At 46.1% G+C, this 23,601-nt stretch overlaps 1 long non-coding RNA gene across 3 annotated transcripts; it reads right to left on the bottom strand.

The window, feature by feature from the left end:
* Positions 1-203: 203 nt before the first annotated feature.
* LOC144164222 (uncharacterized) lies at positions 204-10,833 on the bottom strand. 3 transcript variants are annotated; one of them, XR_013321102.1, is made up of 4 exons: positions 10,609-10,833; positions 7,979-8,925; positions 6,283-6,361; positions 204-570 (listed from the first exon to the last, which is right to left on the bottom strand). It is a non-coding gene; the product is annotated as an uncharacterized LOC144164222 (long non-coding RNA). The 3 variants fall into 3 exon arrangements; XR_013321103.1 differs by lacking the exon at positions 10,609-10,833 and having other exon boundaries at positions 208-570; positions 7,979-8,046; positions 8,546-10,544; XR_013321101.1 differs by lacking the exon at positions 10,609-10,833 and having other exon boundaries at positions 211-570; positions 7,979-10,544.
* Between the last annotated feature and the right edge of the window lie 12,768 nt (positions 10,834-23,601).

The raw sequence follows: 23,601 nt of genomic DNA, 5'->3' as shown, positions 1-23,601 counted from the left end.
GTGGAAGTGTATGGGTGACCTTCCCAGAGATGGTCAGTAATACTGCTGGTGGAATCATTGCAGTATACGTGCAAGTGCAATTTTAGCGCACATGCATGCAGCTTCATGAGCAGTTTCATACAAGTATAGCAAAGCAAACCAAAAGCATTTGAAAATTATTTTATTAAAGACGAAAGTAATACACATTTGAATGAAAAGCCAGCTTAGGGTCACATCTGTTTTAAACCACAAAATAACCAGCAAATAGCCTAAAAATACAGATACACTAAGCATGTTTTGCTGCTTGCTATGGCTTGTCACAACGCAGGTTTGCTAGACTAACAGGCATGATATTAAATCACAAAAACAAGTTTTGTGTTAACCAGCTTTGCATACCTGCTGGTGCAAGGTTAAACTGGTGTGGAAATAAATTGCAATAATTTTTAAAGGCTTCTTTCCTTGTTGCTGTTTTTCTAAGGCAGACTTCTTACACAAGTCCATGAAGTCAATCCAGAAATCTTCACAAACCGTGCACAAGCGTTGTAAGGTGTCCTCGGGTCCTGGCGTCTCGGACCAGGCCTTGTCTCGGACCTGCCAGAAATATCAATGAAAAGAAATTGAACGATAAGACAAAAGCAAAATGAAATTGTAGCCAGCACAGTAAAATCATCAACAACAGGCTAACTGCCCAGTGCCTGACAAAAGAGAGGGCGAGGAGCACACCTCTTGCCATTACATTTCCTTGCTTCACCATTTGGCTTTTGTAATGAAATGTTTTGTATGAGGGAACATACGTATAATGTCTGAAGTCACATATGGACACCCCAGAAATGCAAAGGCTTCAAAAATTATTGCATCCATAAAGAGGATCTGAAAGCTCCAGGGAGGGACTAAGAATTTATGAGTGCAAAAGGCTGCTACTCCCCCCTTTTGATGGTATGAAAATATCTATGTAAAGCTTAAAGGCAGCACGAGTAACAAAGCAGTAAGTGAACTGAGACACCTGCTGCACAAAGGGCATGCTCCACACTGCAAAACACTGGAGGGGTACAAAGTCTAACTCAAACTGTTCAGTAAAAAGCATGAGGCAAGTTGGTACATAGTTCTAAAAAGTCGATTCCATAGCACATGACAAAGAAGATGATAGGACAAGCACTTGCTTGCAACTAAGTTTATTGAGTGCATCGTCTAAAATGACACCCTTTAATAGTGGGCCGCACAATGGTAACAAAGGAATCATAGTGAAGTTTCTCAATATTCAAGCTCATTGCAATACAGGTTCACTGTGCTCCTGTTTGTTATGTAATAAACATCTAAAAGCTCCCAAATCAGTGCTTTAGCTTCTTTGCAGAAGTCAAACTTGGCCCAAGAAAGGCTTGTACTTGCGTGATTCGCAATGAGTGGGTACATGCAAAACGCCAAGGGACAAATTGGATACATCGACTTTCCAGATGGGAACGACACATCATAGATTCCCCCATTCCCTGGGCAAAAACCGCTGGGTGTGCTGCTTGTTGCGCTTTTCTTTTGCTTTTAGGCTTGATAGCAATTTGCCTGAACCTTCTATCTACGCTTCACTGATTAACTTTGACGCTTTTTTAAAGTTATTCAATACGCTGACTATATTTTCTACTCTGCATGCAATGTCTGCACCCCGTTTCGTTTTTTCCTTCAACAGTTTTTAGCTTAAGTGAAAGCATGAAGCACTAAATAATGCTTACAGTTGTAGTTATCTAGATCACAGTTATTACTGATGGAAAAGAAACCTAAGTTGTCAGTACAAAGGGCACCACTGCCTTGTTACGTGCCTCGGTTTCTTCATGTTTTTAGTGGCCACAAGAAAAAATTTTAAACCACTTGTCTATTTGAATTATTGTCAACGCGTTTAGTGTCTGTACCCTGATTTTTTAACTTCTCATATAATTAAATTTGGCACAAAACTTCTTCCAAAGTTTCTAATTCCCTGGATGGGCTTTTCTGCACGAGTTGTGAGCGATGCAGTAAAGCTGACACTACAGCCTTGATGGGACATGCCACAATAATTAGTTTCCCTATCCCAATTTATTGACTTTGGATGTCCAATTTTTTGTTCTCGAACTTCTCATGCACTAGAGGGGCTTCTCTGCACAAATTCAGAGTCATGCAGTAAAGCTGACACCAGCGTTGATTTCAACTCTTTTGTTACCGCAGAAAATTGACCAGTTTTTAGGGCTCTAAGAAAACATTTCTTTTTGCTCAATGTGTTGGTTAGGCACATAGTGCAGTGGCAAAAATGCGGATGATTCAACGCCCTTGCTAGCACCAGCTGTGTAATGTTTGCATAAATAATGATCGTAAAAAAAAACCCAAATCAAAATTTTGTCACCGTAAAGAAAAAGGAAAAAAAAAGAAGTTGTGTATAACAAACCACCAATAGTGGAAAAAATTTAGAATACGCATTTTGAAGGTTTACATTAAAAAATCCTGTCCAAGAAAAAATTCACTAGTGAAAATTAATTTGTCCCCGTGGTGCCCACGTGGTGCTTGCACGCATGGTGCCCGCGTCTCGTGGTGAAGCCGAACATTCATTCCAAAATACACAATTTTGGATGGTTCTCTGAAATGGTTTGATATTATTAGGGGCCCAACTTAGTCCCTACGTGATGTAAAAACATCTTATTAAGGACTACAGCAAGCACCAGATTCACGGCAAGCAAGAGATGCCAAAAAATCCACTTGGAATTTAAAACCAATCTCAGTGGTGCATTTTTGTTGACATTCTGATCATCACTTATCTACCAGAACTTCCACTTGCAGTTTATTGTCATCTTCTGACTCGCTATGGTAGCCCTGCTTGCAGGAATAACTTGTGATGCACTAGAATTGTGCCCAGCAAGCTTTCGCACGGCGAAAAGAGTGCTGCCTAACATTTTCAAAAAGGCACCATATCAAACCTTTTGGAGACTGCCAGAATAGACAGTCGCAATAAGAAGCAACACTAACCTCCAAAAATAGCCTCGTACTAACAAAACTGGCCAGTGAACAGCTGGCAGTGTTCAAGGCTGATTGGAAATCTCTACTTGTCTGAACTGATATCCGATGACTTGGTGTTATTTTTTGAGTTTCAGCTGGAGCTGTTATCGCAAAAGTAGGGCATGAGTGAAGCGATATCACAAAAGGCGTTCTTTTTTCGAGGAATAGTAGAGGGCGACGGGGGTGCTATGGCAAATCGGCTTGAAGTTGGGTAACTGCGTAGTAGCACGAAATATTAGGTTTGCAACACACAAACAGAATGAAAACTGCTCGATTCGCGGCCGCGGCGGCCGCTTTTCTGATGGAGGCGAAAAGCAAAAACGCCCCTGTGTACGAGATTTCGGCGCACGTTAAAGATCCCCAAGGTGGTCAAAATTAATCCGCAGCCCTCCACTACGGCGCGCCTCATCGCCTGCGTTGCGTCGGCGCGTTAAACCCTGCAATCAATCAATCAGAATGAAAACTGCTGGAAAGTGGCTCAAAATGCCAGGTCCACTTGATACACATGCGGGGAACCTTCACAAATAAGCTTTCACAAAATAAAACGACCCTTTCTTTGAACCAAAGCTCAGTAGAGGAAAGCTGGTGTCATTTCCAGGTAATTAGCACCTGTCACTGCCATCGGATTGCAAAACTGGCAAAATGATTTGGTATTTGGCTGGCTGGAAGACTTTTGGTCAAGAAAATTCCATGGTAATGCAGCATGACCACGAGTCGCATGCTTTTTTATCAAGCGCAGCAGCAACGCTCCCTTCTGAGAAAACATACACACCTCACCTTGCAAAAAACTGCCAAAAATCTCAAGGTTGCCTAAACGTGTAGTGTCTAGACTAACCACCGTGGTACATGAGAAACAACTACAACATCACAAAATCGGCAATATAAAGCACCGATCACCGATCATCAATGCTGTATATTCCTGATATCCATGTTGTCATTTCTCTTGCAACTAACGCATCCCACTGGTTAGTCTAGGCACTGCAGTTTTAGAATCAGTTCTAATTTTCCTGCTGTGGCTACACTGAAATTTCTGACGGTGTTTTTGAGGGTTGAGCAGCATGTGTTGTTTCGATAGGTGCCATGGCTGCTGCACTATACAAAAAAGGATGTCACTTGTGGTTACGCTGCATTACCATTAGATTTTTTGATCAAATGGCTCACAGAAGTCAAGTATCAAATGATGTCGTCAGCTTTGCAATCCGACTGCGTTTAAAGGTGAGAACTACCAGAAAATGACACCAGGTATGCACTAGTGAGCTTTGGTTTAGAGGACGGGTAGCTTTTTTTCAGTCAAAGTATTCGTGGATGTCTCCGCATGTCTGACAAGTGCACTTAGCATTTTCAGCCCTTTTCCTCTCATTTGTTTCATTTCTGCATTGCGCAATTTATATTTGGCACTACTAGACAGAGAACTTCAACCCGATTTGCCTTAACGCCTTCGTTGCCCACTACTTTTCCTCAAAAAAAGCATGCCGTTTGTGATTTCACTTCACCCATGCCTTACTTGTGCAATAAGAGTTCCAGTTGAAAGTCAATTGATAACCTCAAGTCATCGGACATCAGTTAAGGCAAGGAGAGAGCTTAAAATTGGCTTCAGTTTTGATTCTGTACGAGGATATTTTCGGAGGTCTAGAGTTGCTCCTCAGTAGAACTACACATTCTGACAGTCTGCCACAAGTTTGGTATTGTTTGTTTTCTAAAATGTTAGGTGGAGGTGCAATGCAGGAGGCTCATAGAGCTGAACGCCTTTTTCATTTGTCACGCAACAGTTACTCGGGGATAGCTAGCTGGGCACTGCTCCAGTGCATCGCACCGCATTCCTGAAAGCAGGGTTAGAAAAGTGAGCCAGAAGATTATAACAACCAGCAAGTGAAAGCTTCAACAGGTGCATGATAGTAAACTGACAGTGAACGAGTTTTGTTTTCAGCCCCAAGCAGTTTTTGTCCTATTCCGAATTTTTACCTTACCATTAATGCGATGTCAACCATTGACAAGATGTTTCTACATCATGTGGGGACAAATAGTGCCTCTAATAATGCCAAACCACCCGATTTTTTTCAGTAAACTATCCGAAATTGCATATTCTGAAACAGAGGTAGGGCTTCACTGCAGGACGAGGGCACCACACATGGTAACATGTTTTTCATATCTTACAAATTGTACTGGGCAACTAAACTTTTTTCCAAGATGTGTTTTTTATGTTTGGCAAAAATTATACTCCAAACTTTTTAAACTATTTGCGAACTGATGTACACAACTTATCCATTTTTGCAACGTTTGGCCAAAAACTGATTTTGTTAATTTGCGAATCTGCTCTTGTTGGAAAGGGCATCGAATAATCTGCATTTTGAGCTGATGCAGAATGTGCCTAATCAATATGTTTACACAAAAATGTTTTGTTAGACCCCAAAAATTGGTAGACTTTCTGCGATAAAAAGAAAGTTACCGCCCTGTCTGCGTGCCATATTCCGAAGTCTATTCTTAGCAGATATCAGCGTCAACGCCAGAAGTAGTGTACTTAGCGAGCATCGCAATGCATACGGCAGCTTCTGGATTTTCGGGCCGTCTCGAGCGTTTTGATGTTCGGGACAGGTTTTAGTAGTAGGAAGCATCGCTTCGTTCACAGAAAAAGAATTACCTTTAAACTCTAGCTTTAATCAGCTGTCATGACACAAATTCAACCAAGCTATTTTTCTTAGAAAACTGTTACTAAAGACAACTGTTTTTCTAGTGGCTCATTTTATTCATGACTACGTTGGCTGAAGTTGTTGAAATTGCAACTGTGTGAGAGCTTTTTATGAGTTGAATATGGGAGCTTTCACCTAATTGCTTGTAGTATTAGCATGACTAGGCCGATCTGGAAGACCGTTTCGTGAGAAACGAGCGTTATCACTGCCAAAATAGCTTAAAAATACAAAACCCACCCACACATCAAGATATTCATTGATGCCAGGGTCCGTATGGGAAATTTAGGAGGTGTGTCACAGTGTCACAGTGGTGGCGTGGTTATCAGACCAGGTAGTTGTTTTGAAGGTTGGTAGCTAGTAGCTCACAATATGCCTTTTTTGTCTGCTTCTTCGGGTTTTTTTTTTTGGAAGATTATTCGGAGCGAGATTATAGAGAAATCGATAGATGATTTTTGAAGACTGGGAACGATTCCAAGAAATTTAAGCAATTTCGCTGACACAACCGTTTTTCTAAAAATTCTAAAACCACACAAAGAAGCAACACTCAGTTTTTCCAAAGCTCCTGCGAAGTGATTTCATTAAAAGTAATTACTGCTGTACTTACCAGTGCTTCTCTGAAGGCTTCGACACCACTTTCATTCAGCAAAACAGGCCGCAGGACAGTGTATCCACCCGTCTTGCATCTAATGATAAAAAAAAATACATATCACTGACATGGAAATTAATAAGATGTGGGGGACCAACAAAAGAGTATAGAGGAGGCCATAAGGAAAAATATCCACAGGGCTCCAGCTTAACAAATGCAATGTGGTAATTGCTACGTTCCTCATATTTTCACGGTGTATTAACAATTGCTTTATTATCAGGGTCTCTACTTCCGCACTACTTTCATTTAGCAGTATTAGAAGTGGAACTGGATTACAAGTCTGTGAAAAACGCGGAATTGCTGTAAACACACAGATGACGTCAGCACTGTTTCTGCAGCAAGCAAGCAATAACACATGCAGTAAAGGGTCCATAAAGACTGAATACAGCTTTGTTTAGTTTGAAAGAACTAGCTTTTCAGTACTCACTCGGTTCCCTTCCAAGCCGGAAATACATTAGTCAGAAATACGCAAGCAACACGTAATATTTTCAAATTTCTCACTGAGGCTTTGGCATGAGAGACGCAATGTGGGCTAGCACTAAAAAATGTCGACAGACAAAAGTCTTCTGCCGGCCCTGCTACATTAGAGTGGCGCTTCTCCACCACGTCCTCTTAGGTGTTTTCCTAGCATTTTCTGGGCATGTGTTCGCTTCTAAACTTCACTTCACATCAGACTACTGCCCTGGTCAATGAAGGGAGGAAAACTGCTTATTCCTGTGTTGTGGCCCACAAAAATGATTAAACATATCAGATGTGCAATATACATAGCAAAAGTTGCCGCAAGTGAAGATAGAAGCCGCACCGCACATAGTGAACTCCGTCTGGAACAACTTCTATCTAGCCTGATAATTTTACTTAGATTTTGTTTCGACGGTAGGCCATATTTGGCCCCTCGCACCAATTTGAGCCCTCCGGGAAGGCGTTGTTGCACTGTTCCCTTCAAGTTTCCATTCTTCTATTGCTCCCTTTGTCAATTTCTGCTCTTAAGGCTGACCAGCCCTCCTTTTCTTCTGTCCCCTATTTTACCCTCTCCCAGTCTCCTTTGCCTTTGTGCTATCGAGAATAACTGGTTTGCATGTTTTCATTTATGTTGGTTACATTGCTCACAAAACCGGAGGGTGGAAAAAAAACTTTTCCGAACTAGTGTTTGCCGTGCTCGGCATTATTTTAGTGTAATATTGCCTTGAGGAAGCTTTGTCCACTGATCAAATCTGTCTGAATATTCAAATCCTGGTTAGGGTTTCTACAGCTGTTGTATGAAGGTTTCGACGTATTCATAGTATTTCAGGATTCCTTCACCTGCTTTTCTCAACGGAATTGGCGGTGGCCAATTTTTGGGCCAGAACGTTTCGCGTGGAATGACCCATTAGTATTATGAAGCTTTGGTTTTTTTATGTGAAGCCTTTGGTGCGTAAACAAAAAGCACAAAACTGACACAACCTCTCTGGGAATAAAAAAAAAGTGACACCAAGGTTCAATTTTTAACAATTTCCACAGCATTTTAACATCCAAAGATGCCTTCGTGCAATAACAGTAGCTAACCGTTATTTGGAATTAATTTGAAATCAACAATATTTATGCGATCTCTAGGAGAGCAAATGGTGGTTACGAGCTGAACTGAAAGAACTAAGATAGAGACAAGTGTAATACAAACCTCCAAAAAGGCAAAGTACCCCGTGAGCATGGACATCCACAGGACTTGAGGATTAAGAGCAGCCATACCTGATAGAGCCAAAGGTGAAGGCAAAAAGTAAGGGCAGGAGCAGTTGCAACAAATGACAATTTTACACAGACGACAACCGCACAAGCAATTCGAAGTTTCAAGGGCCAGTCCAAAGCTGGCACAAGCAAATTTTATATCCCCTGAAACCTACTACAAACCCGCATAACCTCACACAGCCATGTCGATGAAAATCTGCAGCCCTGCAAGATTTTACCTGCTGTTATGACATGTGTCAAATGCTGGGTCTTTCCATGCCAAACAGCCAAGTGTATGGTGCTTGACACTCTAACCTTTCGGGAAAAATTAATTGTTGATGCGAAGATTCTCTTGGCCTTGCAGGAGTGTGACACGTTCACACGGAACTCGGGAGAAAGGGAACAGAATGAGTTACAATGACGAACGGTGAAAGGGAAACTTAGCACCAAACAAGGACACAAGGGTCAACGTGCAGCCCCCGAAATCCAGTTCAAGCGAAGAGAAAAACGGAAATGCTCTCACCAACATGAGAAGCCCCATTCAGCGATGTGTGCCGCGGGTCATCGTTGGTCCAGGTTGCAGCAGAGCATTGGCCCCCGAATGCATGTACTGCTCAGACAAAGCAGCACAGGCAGCACCACGCCCTGCGTGGCAGGTGTGGTGATCCATCCTGGGCCGTGGCCACCAACCGCGGCCAGGTGTAGAACCGAGCCCGGTTGTCTGCAAGCCAACTCGCTCGTCTGGAACCTCTGGTACACAGAATCCGCAGGCCCATCTCCAGTCCTGGTTAGCTCACCAGCTTCAGAGTCCTCTGGTTCCGCGATCGGCCTCCACCCGAACCTTGTTCCTTGCTTGAGCACCTCCTCCTTAATTAATGTAGACAAGCTGATGTGTTTATGGCTCTGAAATACAGTACATACAAAATATAACGAGAGGGAAGATGAAGACTTGGTTGCTGGCTAGTTGAAAGACTGCGCAAAAGATGAGGGTGACAGGAAGAGCGCTGAAGCATGTCTACTTGTGCAACACTGGTCTGCACGCTGGAGTAATGCCCAAGTGACAACATGTCTGGCAGACAATAATGATGCAAACAGGCAACTCACTAAATACAGAAAGTACACTCTGAGTGTGTGATCAGGACATGTAATATTTTGCACAGCTTTATGTCGGGCTAATTGGTGTAAGCTTTTGAAGGAAAATTGCTCTTGTTTCGATCACAGAGACGGGCACAAGAAAAACGTCCGCTTTCACGAGAAGATGGCGCCGTCTACTCGTGAAATTGTACGTAGTTTTCTTGTGTCCGTCTATGTGATCATAAAAAGCACAACCTACCTTCAAAAGAATATTTAGCATGCTCCAGGCTTCTTTTGATGCCTATATTAAAGGATTCATTTTGCATTGGGGCCTATTTTCTTTACCTGCAAATATCGCGCGAACGTGACAATACATGCCAATATGCCATTCATAATGGCTTTTCCCCATAAAAAGGACACTAAACGGTCCCAACAAGTTTGCCTATACGGGCAGACCAGTGTTAAAAATGACGCTGCACCAAAGGGTTCAAAACGATTTACACCCCCCCATGTACTGTTTTTTTTTGTAGTTCGGTTTGTTATTTCACGAAACGTCAAAGAAGAAAACTACAGAATAAAAAGGGAACACTTGACACACTTTTGAATAGCCTGCCATTGCAAACTAGCGCCGTGTATGACAGAATTGTACCGCTCCGCCCAACAGTCAAATGATTTTCTGCGACCGACGGTGCAAAAAGCAGCCGTTAGACAGCGAACACAACAGTAGAGCTAGAGACAAGCTTGACGTGGGCTAATGGACGAGGGCAAAAGGAGGGTGTGCTGAAGAATACGGACGGCATGAACAAGTTAGAACAGGCGCCTCGTAGGCGCTGTAAAATACCCCTCCTCCCCACACACACACCCCGAGACTTAATTCCCTGCGAGGCCACATGTCCGCCTTTCACCTCCAATTTCCACGTATATGAATTATGTGCCCCTGTGAACTCTACGTGAACTCAAAGACGGGCTTCGTCATTAGCTCGTGAAGCTTGGCAACGTCAGGCGTTGTGGAACTGCCGTACTCGCTCGCTGGCTGGCGCGCGGCCCGAACTCTCTCTCCGTGTCCTGCATTTGCATACTATTTTCTCCCCCTTGCACATTGCAAATTCTCATCTGTTTAACTACATTTCCTGCGTCCTCACCTCTTGCCAACTTTTTTTTCCCGACAACGCCGCCAGCACACGGTCAACGCGTACGCTGTAGGGGCGCGTTGGCGAGCGAGTACGGCCACAGAACAGGGAGTACGGCAGTTTCACGACGCATATCGCGGCCCGCAGACCGCGAGCAGCCGCGAGGAAGGGCGGTCGCGGCGGCGGCAGCCGGTCTCGCGAGCGCGATAGCTTAGAACAGTCTCAAATAGGGAGGAGGGGGCGAAGGAGAGATTTCACAATGCTTACGAGGCGCCAGGCAGCAAGCAAACAAGCACAGCATATGCAACTTTTTCGGCCTGTGTCCGGAAAGCTAACCGAGACAACTATTTCACTTGGTATTATTAGTAGGGACAGTACTCACGTGAAAAAACACGATGACACAGCCTTTGTTCCGGCTTCGCATTCAACCGTAGCACGCCGTCGACTTGCCGAACTGAAGAACTGTAGTAGACGACTTCAGGCGGTGCGCAATGAATTCCGCGCAGCAAATTTCATACCGGTGTCACGCCGTTTCCATCCCGCAGCGGTTTTGATACGCGAATTCGACAAAAATGCGTCAACTCGCCCCGCTGCCTTCGCGCCACTCACTGGCTTACTCTATGCTCTACTTGGCTCGCAGTGGATTCTATTGATTCGCGTTGTCTAAAATATTTGCATTTGTATTCTTGTTATTGAGTTTTAAAGCAAACGCTAGACAAAAGAAATCTGGTTCTGGCAGGAACTTTTTATATATGTACGTTTTACGTAATGTACAGAAGTTTTTATAAAACGAACGCAAATCAGTCACGTGACTACTTGGCGGCTTTTTTAAACGCACTGAAAGAGGCGACGCCCGCACACAGGTTCAAATATATAATAATTGTGAGCAACATGCATTAATCATTTAAATAAAAAGATTGTCGCAATATGAAGTAGTTTTTATTGAATAAAAGCAACTACAAGTAAGGATTTGAATGACTAACACTTGAATTCTGCTTTTTGGTCGGGCAGCTTGGTGTAAGTTTACACGACATCTGAACCCAGAGCTCTGTACGCGCGCAAGTGCGATGCCTTACATCGATATGTACTTAATGTACAAAATTACTAGTGGCACATGAAGCAGTGAACATACTGCTTAATTGGTAAAACGCGAATGAGAATAACATCTGCAGTAAAGTAGGCTTTGTTGCACGACAACGAAGCTTTGCAAGAAAGCAGGCACGCAACATCGTGCATAGAGAGGCTGAATTGTAGAGCGGCAGAATTGTGGCGCAAAAGCTAGTTACGTACACGCCACACGTCCTGATATTCTCCCGCCTATTTTGTAGGGTTCCTGAGAAGGCCATTTAGTTGCGTAGCAATATATATTACGAAGCATAGTTTTATTCGTGTTATCCGGTGCACAGTTGGCAATGTTTTTAACGTAAAAAATAGACAACCCATTTAAATCATATACAGAAGCAATGTCAGTCATACTTTCTGCTTATTTCATCAACTTTGAACAGCATTGCAGTAAAGACTTTAATTCGTATATATTAAGTAATTGTGTTATTGTTACATGCGGTTTCTATGCAATGTTAAAATATTTGCTAGTCTTTGCGCACTTTAGCATTTCCATTCGCCCATAGTTACCGACAATTGTAAGAACAAAATAATTTGGCTACCACAGGTATGGTATGTATTGTAGATGATTGCTTTCTGATACGACATATTCAAAAATATTGTTAAAGTGAACCTCTCTATGCCCACTCATGGCGCTTTTACGGCTGTACGCACTGCAGGAAAGCCAGCTTTATCAAATGGGAGGGCTTACGGTGGTGATGATGATGATAAACTCAGCGCAGGAAAGCCAACTTTAAACAATGGGAGGGCAAATTGTGGTGTCGTTGATAAAACGCGAAGTAGGAAAGCCAACTTTACAAATTTGGAGGGCACATATTGAAAAAGAATAATAAGAAGACGAAGAGGAGCAGGATGAAAAAGGCGAAGCTTTCTCCGATACAAATGAAAAGTCCACACTCCTATCCGCCAAAGTCCAAATCAATGACAACACTGAGCTAACCGAAGCAGCATATTCAGATGACCCAATTACACTCTAAAAATCATAATCACCCCATTAGCTTAGCTCAGCAATTTGCATTGTGGACTTTGCGTTTGTATCGTAGAAAGCTTGGCGTTTCAACCTTGTGTGTTCCATAAACAGCGTTAGATTTTTTATGCTTTACAGTCCTAGAAAATCAAATTTTGTACCGTTTGCGCAGAAGCGGACAAAGTCACGGGACACACACCTGTGTGCCCTTACTTTTCATGTTTTTGTATCTGCGCCACTAAATCTTGCAATACGGTAGCAACAAACCTAAGTATCACTGTGGAAATTCAATCAGTCAATAAATATATGCTAAAAATGCTGTTGACCCGTGACTCCCATTGCAAAGTGCAAGAGTCCCGTGACCCCTCCCTGTTTTCAAGAGGGTCGTGGAGCGTAAATGAGAGTCTTAGTAGAGTCTAAGGGAGTCATTGCAGCGACGACTCCCTTTGGACTCTCTTTTTTTTTAGAGTGTATGCTCTACGCCGGCTACGTTCCAGCGCATGATGGATACCGTTCTCGCTGGGCTAAAATGGCAGACGTGTCTGGTATACCTCGACGACGTCGTTGTCTTCTCTAGCTCGTTTGAAGAACACCTGTCACGGCTGAGACGTGTTCTGGGGGCCATTAACTATCAAGCCTGAGAAGTGTCACCTGGGCTTCGAGGAGCTTAAATTTCGGGACCATGTTTTAAGTGCGGCCGGCGTTCGGCCGGACACCGAGAAGACGACTGCCGTCGCTTCTTTTCCTCGACCTACCGATAAGGAGGCCGTGCGACGTTTCTTGGGACGTTGTGCCTACTACAGGCGCTTTGTGGAAGGCTTCTCGATAATTGCGGAACCCCTCACGCGACTTACAAAATATGACGTTCCATTTCTCTGGAGGAACGGCCAGCAGGAGGCATTTGACACGCTGCGTAGCCGCCTTCAAAGTGCGCCCGTTTTAGCCCACTTCGATGATGCCGCCGATACGGAAATTCGTACAGAGGCCAGCAACGTGGGAATCGGTGCTATCCTTGTCCAGTGGCAAGCTGGCGTAGAAAAAGTTATAGCTTATGCGAGTCGCGCCCTTTCCAAAGCGGAAACAAATTATTCGGCGACCGAGAAGGAATGCCTCGCCGTCATCTGGGCAATAAGCAAATTTCGTCCATATTTGTACGGCAGGCCATTCAAAGCAGTGAGCGACCACCATGCCCTCTGCTGGCTCGCGAGCTTGAAGGACCCATCGGGGCGACTAGCTCGTTGGAGTTTAAGGCTGCAGAGTATGACGTCACGGTCGTATACAAGTCCGGAAGCAAGCACAGCGATGCTGACTGTTTGTCACGGGCACCAGCTTCCGCGGGTTTGTCCGAAGGGGACGAGGACCACAACACGGATATGGCTGACTGCCAGCTGGCCGACGCGGAGCTGCGACCGCTTATCGAATACCTGCGAGATAACACCTTTGTGCCGCCCCGCGCCTTCCGTAGGGGAATAGCTTCGTACTGTCTACGTGACAACGTGCTCTATAAATGGAGTTACGACGGCAGTAACGAGAAATTCCTGCTCGTCTGTACCATCAGCACTACGTAGGGAAATTTTGCAAGCATGCCATGACGAACCTACGGCCGGGCACTTAGCCGTCAGCCGCACGTTTGCCCGAATTCGCAGGAAGTACTACTGGCCAAAACTGTTGGTATCGGTCAAACAGTACGTAAGAACATGCCGTGATTGCCAGCGCCGGAAGTCCCCTCCGGCAAAACCAGCAGGCCTACTCCATCCGCTAGACTCCCCCCGCCCCCCTCCCCGACGCGCCGTTTTGGCAAATCGGAATGGATATAGTTGGCCCCTTCCCGACGTCAGCCTCGGGGAATAAGTGCGTAATCGTGGCCACGGACTACTTAACGCGCTACGCCGAGACAAAGGCCCTTCCCCATGGAACCGCTGCAGAGGTCGCTAATTTTTTCCTGAGCAACATCGTCCTCCGACATGGCAAGCCTACCATCGTATTCACCGACAGAGGCACCTCTTTCACAGCCGACTTCCTGCAAGAAGTGTTACGCCTTACGCACACTACTCACCACAAGACGACCGCCTATCACCCCCAAACAAATGGCCTTACAGAGCGTCTTAACCGAACCTTAGCTGGCATGTTGTCTATGTATGTGGACCTGAATCTCAAGACATGGATTGAAATTCTCCCGTATGCGACATTCGCTTATAATACAGCTGTGCAGGAAACGACGCGATTTACGCCGTTTGAGCTTGTGTTTGGCCGCCCAGTCACGAAAACCCTCGACGCAATGCTCCCTGTCGACAACGGCATGATAACCGGCACCGAAATTGACGAAATCAAGCAGCGAGCGGAAGAGGCCCGTCAGCTCGCTAGATTCCGCGTTCGCAAGCAACAGGAAACGGACGCTCGACAATACAACTTGCCACGACGACTCGTGGAATACCGACCCGACGATCTCGTTTGGGTATAGACGCCTATTCGCCGCCGCGGGCTTTCAGAGAAGCTACTTCGGCGCTGCTTCGGGCCCTATAAAGTTATTCGCCGTGTGTCAGGCGTCAACTACGAGGTTCTACCATAGAGCGAGGCACCTATTTCCCCTCGACGGCGGCCACATGCTGAAGTCGTCCACGTGGTGCGCCTTAAACCGTACCATGCCCGGACATTTGACACTACCAGTTGACCTGCTGTGCATGCACTTACTTTTTTCCCCTTTTTCCTGTCCCCGTCTTAAGAACAACTTAACAAATAAAATCTTTTGGAGTTAAATATAAACGAAGATCACTCCAACCATTTTTCCATATTGAAATCTGAATTAACCGATTTTATCTTAAAGTGTAGTAAATAATGGCGAACGGTGTCGAAAGTTTCGGCCAAATAAATATAATAGGCAGTCATTGAGGACACAACCACTGATGGTGCTAAACGGGTCACTAGTGGAGACAGGAACCTCAGGCCAGATGTCTTTTTTTTCTTATCGATAAGTAACAAATACCAAGATAATGTGAAGAACGACTTTCCATAGCACGACGGCGAGCGAAATTGGTGTCTTAATTGTGTAATAAATGTTAAGTGTCTGATGCATAGGGTCCACCTTCCCCACCTTTTAATCCTGCGGCCGGATGGAAGTGGCCAGAAACTGGAAAAATCGTAGACAGGATTGCAGCATTCTTAGAAATTTAGGATTAAGATCATCATCACCTACGGAAGACTTCAAAGCTGTTATAAATTTGGCAGCTCCCACCGATTGTATTACTATTCGATCCAGGGATGATCCACAAGCTGGGAAAGGCAGTCGCCATATGGTACACAGAAAATTGAGGGCGACGCGATTAAACGCATCGGTTGCGACGCCGATCGGCCGCAAGAGACAAACTGGGGCATTGTAGGTGTCTTCTGTCGTTGGCACAGATTACAGGAGTTCTCATTCTCTTTTCTCATTTTTATTTACCTGAAAACATTGGTCGGTACAAGAGTGAAAATTTCCTCTGAGCCCTTAGCAGCAATGCTAGTACTAGCAACAATGCTTGTTGATAGAACGCTTGACAGACCTCTATATACTAGGCCAGAACAACTGGTGTCGAAGGTGTTCCTAGATTTGTGCAATGCCTAGATGACCGGCAGTGGGCTCATCATGAAGTTGGTGGAGCACTTCCGAGCGCAAGTGCTCCGGAACGACGTGAAAGAGCTCTGAGCCATTCGAGTGAAGACGTCGATGTGGTAACGGTTCCTATTTCAGTATAAACATGGGATGTGGAGCATCTGGGTGAAGAGAGCTGATGCGGTCAGGGATGCGCCGCAAGCAGGCATACCGCTGTTGTTCAGAAAACAGGCTGGTTATAAAGCAGACGTGGTCGCTATGCTCCTCTTCATCGGGGGTATTAACAGGATGACGGGACAAGCAGTTAGCACCCAGCAGCAGCCGCCCAGACTTGTGGACCACAGAAAATGTGTACTTTTTCAGCCTGGGAGTCCAACGGCCTGGTCTCCCTGCTGGGTTCTTTGAAGGGACTATGCAGACACAAAACAAGTTTGGTTCATTCGAAATATTGCCTCGTTAGAATCATACTGACACCACTCTTAACGGAGGGTACGCTCAAATAGCCATATAATAAGGGAAAAAGGCAATGCCCGTGCGACCCACTAGGTCATTTCCCGCAACAGAACCTGTGATGCCATATGTACCCAGATGTGCGATTGTCTGACGCCAGCAAAAGCAAACGCACATAAGACAGGGCTTTTAAGTTTGTCGAACGAGCTATTTGCGCTTAATTGCAATGCATATTCATTTTACAGCAATAAGAATGGCGCGGTAAACAACGAAGGTTACGACAACACACTTAAACATAGGAGTACCGATGCGCACTTCTGTTGGTACTGCGAGCACTATGCTTGTCTTAGTTTCACAGCAGTCCGCCGCTTTGGAGTTGTCTTACATGACGCTGGCCGATTGGAGTAAGCGACGTTTTCAAACGTGACCCTGTTTGTCGAGCATACACCATTTTTACGAAACGATTACTTTCTACAGTAACAAAAACAAGCCAGGTGCAAATACAGTCGAAAACAAAGCAACGGCAGACGATGGACCGTGGCTGAGTATGTAGTGCCATCTGGGAGTCCTGACGGTTATCAAAGCTGCAGAGCCTAATGACTGCTATTTGTACCGGGCAGACACCTACTGTCGTCGTGTTAATCCCTGCTCGGCCGCATCCAGACCACTAAGGTGCCGCTTCACGGCTAATTTCTGTCAGGGGATATCTTCCCGCTACACCTGTAAGCATACAGCGAAGCGGGTGTTTTAATTCAGAACGCTTCGCCTTGGCCAGTGCGTGCGTATATTCGCCGACCGTATCATTGTACGCTGCCCATCGGCCAGCTCTCTCCGGAAGCTTGGGTTTGTATAAAAGGCGATAGATTTTATTGCTTAGCCATTTCAAGGTCGGCGTCAACCACGCTGACTGAGCAGGATTGGTTATTTCATGCACTGGTATAAAAGAGGTTTGTCACATGTTCACTTTAGTTTTTTAACAGTTACAACAGCTATGTAAAATGAATGGTGATGGAAATTTGAAATTCTTCGTGGAATATTTCAGTCCCCTATGTATTGCAGCGTAATGAGCTCGTGTGTAATCCCTAATTTGAACGGTTTCGGTCTGGTAGTATTTTTATTAGGTACAACGACATAAATTCATGTTTGGTTACTCAGACCCGGTATTACAGAAAAGGGTGTACAGTGGAATCTCGTTGACACAATTTGGTCTACTACGTTTTTAGGACTAATACGTTTTTCTTTTTAGTCCCAGCCGACGTTCCTTAGAAACAATGCACTTAATGCGCTTCAAACGATCAGATTTGTACCAAAAATTGTATATTACGATCGCGAAAGTGGATCCTGGCCGACATCTTGCGTTTATTCTTCGATATACCAATTCAAACCACATTCCAACACTCCACCATCTGCACGTTGAAGAGCCGTTGAGGTCACGAGAGCGCCGGTGTTGCTACGAAGACATCGCTGCAAGGCGTGGCCGCTCCGGAGCGTCCTATGATGATGATACGTGGGGGGATGCTCCGCGCCATCTAGCGAAATATATCGTAATCCAGGAAGGTGCGCAACGTGAACAATGCCCTCGGCAGGCAGCGAATTTCCCTCCCGATTTCTCGCCATGCTCCGTGCTTCCCACGCTGTTTTTAACACGAAAGTGCTTTTTTTCCCGGATACACGAAGATTTTGCTGACGCCATATCCGTCATGGAAGTGACGCCACTGTAACGAAGCAAGCGGCCTGTAAGGGGTGCACCCCTGCACACAGTGTCTTCTTACGGGGAAGCAAGTACGTCATTCTTGGGGTTCGTTTTCGGGTTTAATATTTTAACACGAAAGTGTTTTACGGCGCGATATTCCAAAATTTCCCTGATGTCATATCCATCACGGAAATGACGCTAGTACACCTTTGCCGAAGCGACCCGCCCGCAGGACGTCGATGGCCAAGCGCACCCACAAGACAGCCGCCGACAAGCAAATCATGCTCAGCTACAGATTTTGCTGCACACTTCTAATACTAATATTAATAGTTTTATTCCTACTCAGATCGCGCGGAGCCACGCGCAGAGCCCTGCATAAAGCGCTCATGTCAACGTAGCCCATTCCCAAACTTAGAAGCGTCAAAAAAGTTTACGTAGCCGCTAGTGCATGTAAGAAGAAATGCTAGTGCAAAAAGAAGAAAAGAAATAGTAGTTTTATTCCTACTCAGGACGGGTGGAGCCAAGCGTAGATCTCTGCAATAAGCGCTCATGTCATTGTAGCCCATACCCAAATTTAGAAGCGTCGGACAAGTTTGCGCAGCCGTTATTGCATCTAAAAACCCAACACATCTGTCTAGGCTTCGTTTCACCGCACATATCCGCTCACAATACTAGCAAAGCATTCAATCATGGAGGAAAGAATAGTTTACGAGGGAGCGTCATATGACTATCAGGAAGCCTAGTCATAAAAAAAATTGGCCTCGTATCTCCTCCTTTCGTTGCAAATGTCGTCAAAAGACGATAGTCTTCGTAGACAGATCGTGCAGGCAAAGTGGTCGGACGGGAGAGACAGAAATCACCTTTATTTATTGGGCTTTCGGATCCGTCGAAGGTCACGCAGCAGTCGAAGTGTTGTCTTCCGCCGCCGTGCAGAAGTGGAGATGACTCCCAGCAGAATTCCAAACGCAATCGTCAAAGCACACCTGGCAAACACCACGCACCCGTAGGCCGCTCCGTGCTTGTGAATGTTTAAAGCGGCGCGTTCGAGCAAAGCCGGTCGTGGTTCCAGCGGTAAGCGTCAAGCTCGGCTCGCAGCTCGTGAAGGTGCTTCCTGAGCATGGGATGTACGTCTCGTGTCGCTTTGAACAGCGACAGTACTTCCACGATACGAGGGTGGGAGCGCAACGCTGGCGAAAAATCTCGTACGGCGCCTTCGGCAACGCCACTCGCCTCCACCTCCACCGGCAGCCAGCCAGAGCCACTAAATGCTACCGCGGGCCTGAGAGTGGTGCATTTTACATAATGCATTGCGCGGGAGGAGCCCGAGAAGAGGGGAATGCGGCGTCAGAGGAGGTTCGCTTGCCAAAGCTGAGCCACCTGACGTCATGCTACCTCCTAACATTTTTCTTCCTCCATGCATTCAATGCACCGAAGCGAACACGGCAAAAACAAGGGGAGGCTGCGTAGTACAATGCGCCGGCTCATACCACTAACGAGGGGAGTTCCGCGTGGTGGCGCCACCCGTCCAGCTGCCCGGTACCTATACGAGTTCCAAAGTGGCGAAGCGCATTCGGGCATGGAGCGTATTAGCCACTTGTAAGCAATCAGCTTTGTTTCTCTAGGTGGTTCAGCCAGCGTGCGTCGAATGTAGCCAATGTTTTTCAGTGCCTTGTTTGAGATAGAATTGATATGCTTTGGCCAAGACAAACTGAGACAAACCAAAAGAGATCAGGCTCTTTAACCAAGCAGCGAAAAACAGTTACAACCTTCAACCGTTTCCACGCACTGCTATTACCATATGCCGCGACGAAACTACCACTGCAGATTGTCGCGTCATCTTGCAGTTTTTTTCAGGCAGTGTGTCCGCTAGACATACTAACTGGGAAAGCACACCAGCCTCCCACCAGAGTGCTCTGCAGTAAAGGCGAGCTCCCGTGTTTACTGTCATAAAGCTTTACAATGCACACACCTGGAGATATCAGGCAAATTGAGGTATCCTAAAACGAAAAACGTGGTGCAGGAAATCTTCCATGTAACTTATTTAAAATCGGAAAATTTCGATGAGAAGGCAGAAATAAATTTGGGGCAAATAACAGGCACAAACATAAACTTCACCTTGGGACATGCAAATGCACCCAAGAACGAGTCTAGTTCCGTCACAGCCATAACGGTGAAAGAAATTCATTTGAAACTGCCATTTAGAACGCCACCGAATGAACGATTTCCCCCGTCGCACCAACATAAATTGTAGTTTTTATACTATGTAAAATTTTACCACTATAAATTGTGCTCACAGCCCCGTTCCTATCGGTACGATTTCATCTGCTAGGCAGGCGTGAACAAGGAATAGTTCGCCACCCTTTGTGCTCCAGACGTTGGATTGGAGGGAAATGCCTCGCCTGTTAGTGACAGCCGCAGCGATGCAGCAGTGAAAAAGTCTTCAGTAGTCGCTGGGTTTCGCCTTCAAATCACTGAAAAGAGGCTTAAGTGCCCGTTGAATTTTTCCGTTTACACAGAAATTAATATAACTGTTTCCTGCTGCACCGCAAAGGTCCCAGCAGAGCTTCCGCTCTCAAAATATGCGCGCGACTTCATTGATTTCAGAAAGCGGTTACTTCACTGCAGATTGGTCGCATCGCAACAAATTTCCCTGGGGAAGCTCTGCGTTTTTTCAACGTTGCTTTGGTTGAAAAAACGCAAGAAACCTGTTTTTTTTTCTAATGATTTTTTTTTTCAACCGCTCACGTCTGTGGCCAGTGGCGTTGTGAGCGACCGCCGCCGCGGTAGGGGGCCGCCGGTGTACCGAAGCCGCCAAATTGCCGTGCCGTTGCCAAACGAAAGTTGCCGTACAGAAACCGTACTCCTCAGTCGTACGCGGCCACCGCCGGCCCGCCCCCTTCGGACTCGTACGGCGGGCCTAGAAGTGCCCCCAAGACGATGCGATGGTCGTCCATTGCGCAAATTCCGCTCGTGCGCCGCGGCACAAACTAGCAGCCCTCCGTGGGTTAACTTCGAGTACATGCATACCGCGGCGATTGGCGTTGTGAGTGACCCCCGCCTTTCCGGGAGGTGGCCGCCAGCGTGCTGAAGTGTGCTCCACTGTTTCTGCAGATGTCACAGGCGTGGAACTGGATATAATTTTTGTGTACGGCCGCTGATAAGCCTTCTTTGTTTGTTATAAGCTCCGCTCGGCCACAGCTGTTACAGAGTCTAACGGCTGAAAATAGTGGTCGTAGCTAACCTTTTGTACGCCACAAAAAAAAATGGCTGGCTGGTACACAGCTAGTTTTTGCAAGTTTTTTGTTTTGTGCGCACTGCCGTGCAAAAGCAATCGGCACCTCAACTGTTCGTTCCACGCTACTTGTATTTCGTGGGAAAATGGAGTGTTTAGTTTTCAGAGAAGCAGGTTGCACAGTGACTGTTGTCTGCACTTATTTTACACAAAGACTCCTAATTTTCGTGCACGTCTAATGCGTTATTGTGCCAATTGCACTTCAAAAAACCGGACGAATTTTTTTTCCTTCAGCCCTTGCCACATCAGAACAGCCGCACATTACGTAAAATGTTTCGCTGGCTCTTCGAACCTTATCTTTATAGTAATCCAGAGGTGACTGCAGAGTGGTACTTCCGTTACTTGGAGCACTCGTAGCCATTTCATATAAATTCGCTTTATCCTGGAGTTAGTCAAAGCAGTTCACTTTTTCTCCTAGAGCGGCGAGACGCGATGTAAGCTGGCACCTTGCTCTCAAAGAACGGCGGAAAGAAATTACGCCGTTCCGCTCATCCAGGGGCATACTGACGCGAATGATTGCTGAAAAAACTCGATTAATAACGACTGTGGGATGGAATTTTGTGGGACCAAGGTTACGTTCAACACCCTCTCCAGGTGGAGGCTGTTACAAAGATACAAAAATCAATACAAAAACTTTTGAGCACGGGAATTGCAGCCGACACAAACTGTTCGAACATTTGGCGTAAAAAAATACTTGAAGAAAAAAGGAGAAGTGGTGTTTAACGACCATTGTCACTGCTGCCATCCCACGGCCACTGAAGGTCGGAGAATTGCAACGGCTGGGTATGTAGGTAATCGTAGGCGAGGTAATCGTAGGCGAGCTTGGGCCATGTCCCCTTGCGGAGACGTGTCAGGTCGCAGATCACATGGCGCTGGGCGGACGGCTTTCGCCTCCAGCAACGGGAACACGTCAACAGTACCCGGCTCCGGCCATGCGTCAACGCCGGCATAAGGGCGCGTGTTCAAACTCCAGCCAACTGAACGAAAACGCCGAATGGGTTTTTGACGCCCATTCACTGCTGCCACCCCGTGCCCACTGAAGGGCGGGAAGAAACTAATGTGAACTTGAGTCGACCTGGTCCGCATACTACTCAGGGTTCCCCTACGGGAAGATATAAGTTGTCCGGAGATTTATATTTCTTGGCGATGCCAGTGATGCCTTTCTTCGCACATTTGATCGCATACCTGTCACCATCTTCTCGTAGGGGAACCCTGAGTAGTATGCGAAGCAGCTATTGGGTCGACTCGAGTTCCCATTAGTTTTCAGTTCGATCGCGGCGTTGCGGGAGGAGAATGAGGGGAGCGGAGCGCGCGCGCGTCATTTATACTGCGGAGCTACAGTTGCGCCCCCAGTGGAGTATGCAGCGGCTACCGTCGCGTCTCTAACGCTAAGGTGCTTCGCATTATCGCACGCAGAGCCGCAGGTGTTGCCATTCGTTGCGCAATCCCGGAGAGGAGAGGAGCTTCGGAGAGGAGAGGAGGAATGCCGGAGAGGAGAGCAGGAATACCTCGCATGCTACTCAGGGTTCTCCTACGGGAAGATGGCAACGGTGGTTGAACGCGAAGCTATCTTATGATGGATTCTTTGGTTGGACAATTCCTAAGGGCATCCTGCCACAATCATCACCAGCGGTGCCTGGCCAGGCATGCCCAGTGGGGGTGTGGTACTCAGAGTTCCCTTACGGGAAGATGACGACGGTGGTTGAACGCGAAGCTATCTCGTGATGGATTCTTTGGTTGGCCAATCCCTAGGGGCATCCTGCCACAATCATCATCAGCGGTGCATGGCCAGGCATGCGCAGTGGGTGTACGGATGGCGGACAACGACGACAAGAGAGGGAGGGACACAGCCCCGAGCATGAGAAGCTCCGCATCTAAAAAGGGCGGCTGGGCAGGAGTACCCACTTTCCCCAACCCTGACATCACTATCAGTCATTATGAAACAATATAGAAAATCATTATCATCATCATAAATGTAGGGATCACGATTAGCTTGCTGGGGGGATGAGAGTGGACAATATTTTGCAGGCAGAAGTACATTCTGTTGGTTTTACTGCTACCAAACGAGTTATTTTATTTACCATAGCCAATAGCATACTTGTCGCATGCGATTACAGGGGACTACAAAGAAAAAAGTTCTGTGATAGTGGAGTTCGCATCCCTTGAAACTGTTCGGGGTGAAAGGGCAATAACCGTTCCTGTTTTCAGGGAGGTGTTTCATTCATATCAAACAAATTACCTTTCACGATAACCCATTTATGG

The sequence above is a fragment of the Haemaphysalis longicornis genome, unplaced genomic scaffold, assembly GCF_048455015.1.
Source record: "Haemaphysalis longicornis isolate Haplotype H1 unplaced genomic scaffold, Haemaphysalis longicornis Haplotype H1 scaffold_13, whole genome shotgun sequence".
Lineage (NCBI taxonomy): Eukaryota > Metazoa > Arthropoda > Arachnida > Ixodida > Ixodidae > Haemaphysalis > Haemaphysalis longicornis.
The sequence above is the reverse complement of the archived record's forward strand: the minus strand, read 5'-3'. Positions and strand labels throughout refer to the sequence as shown.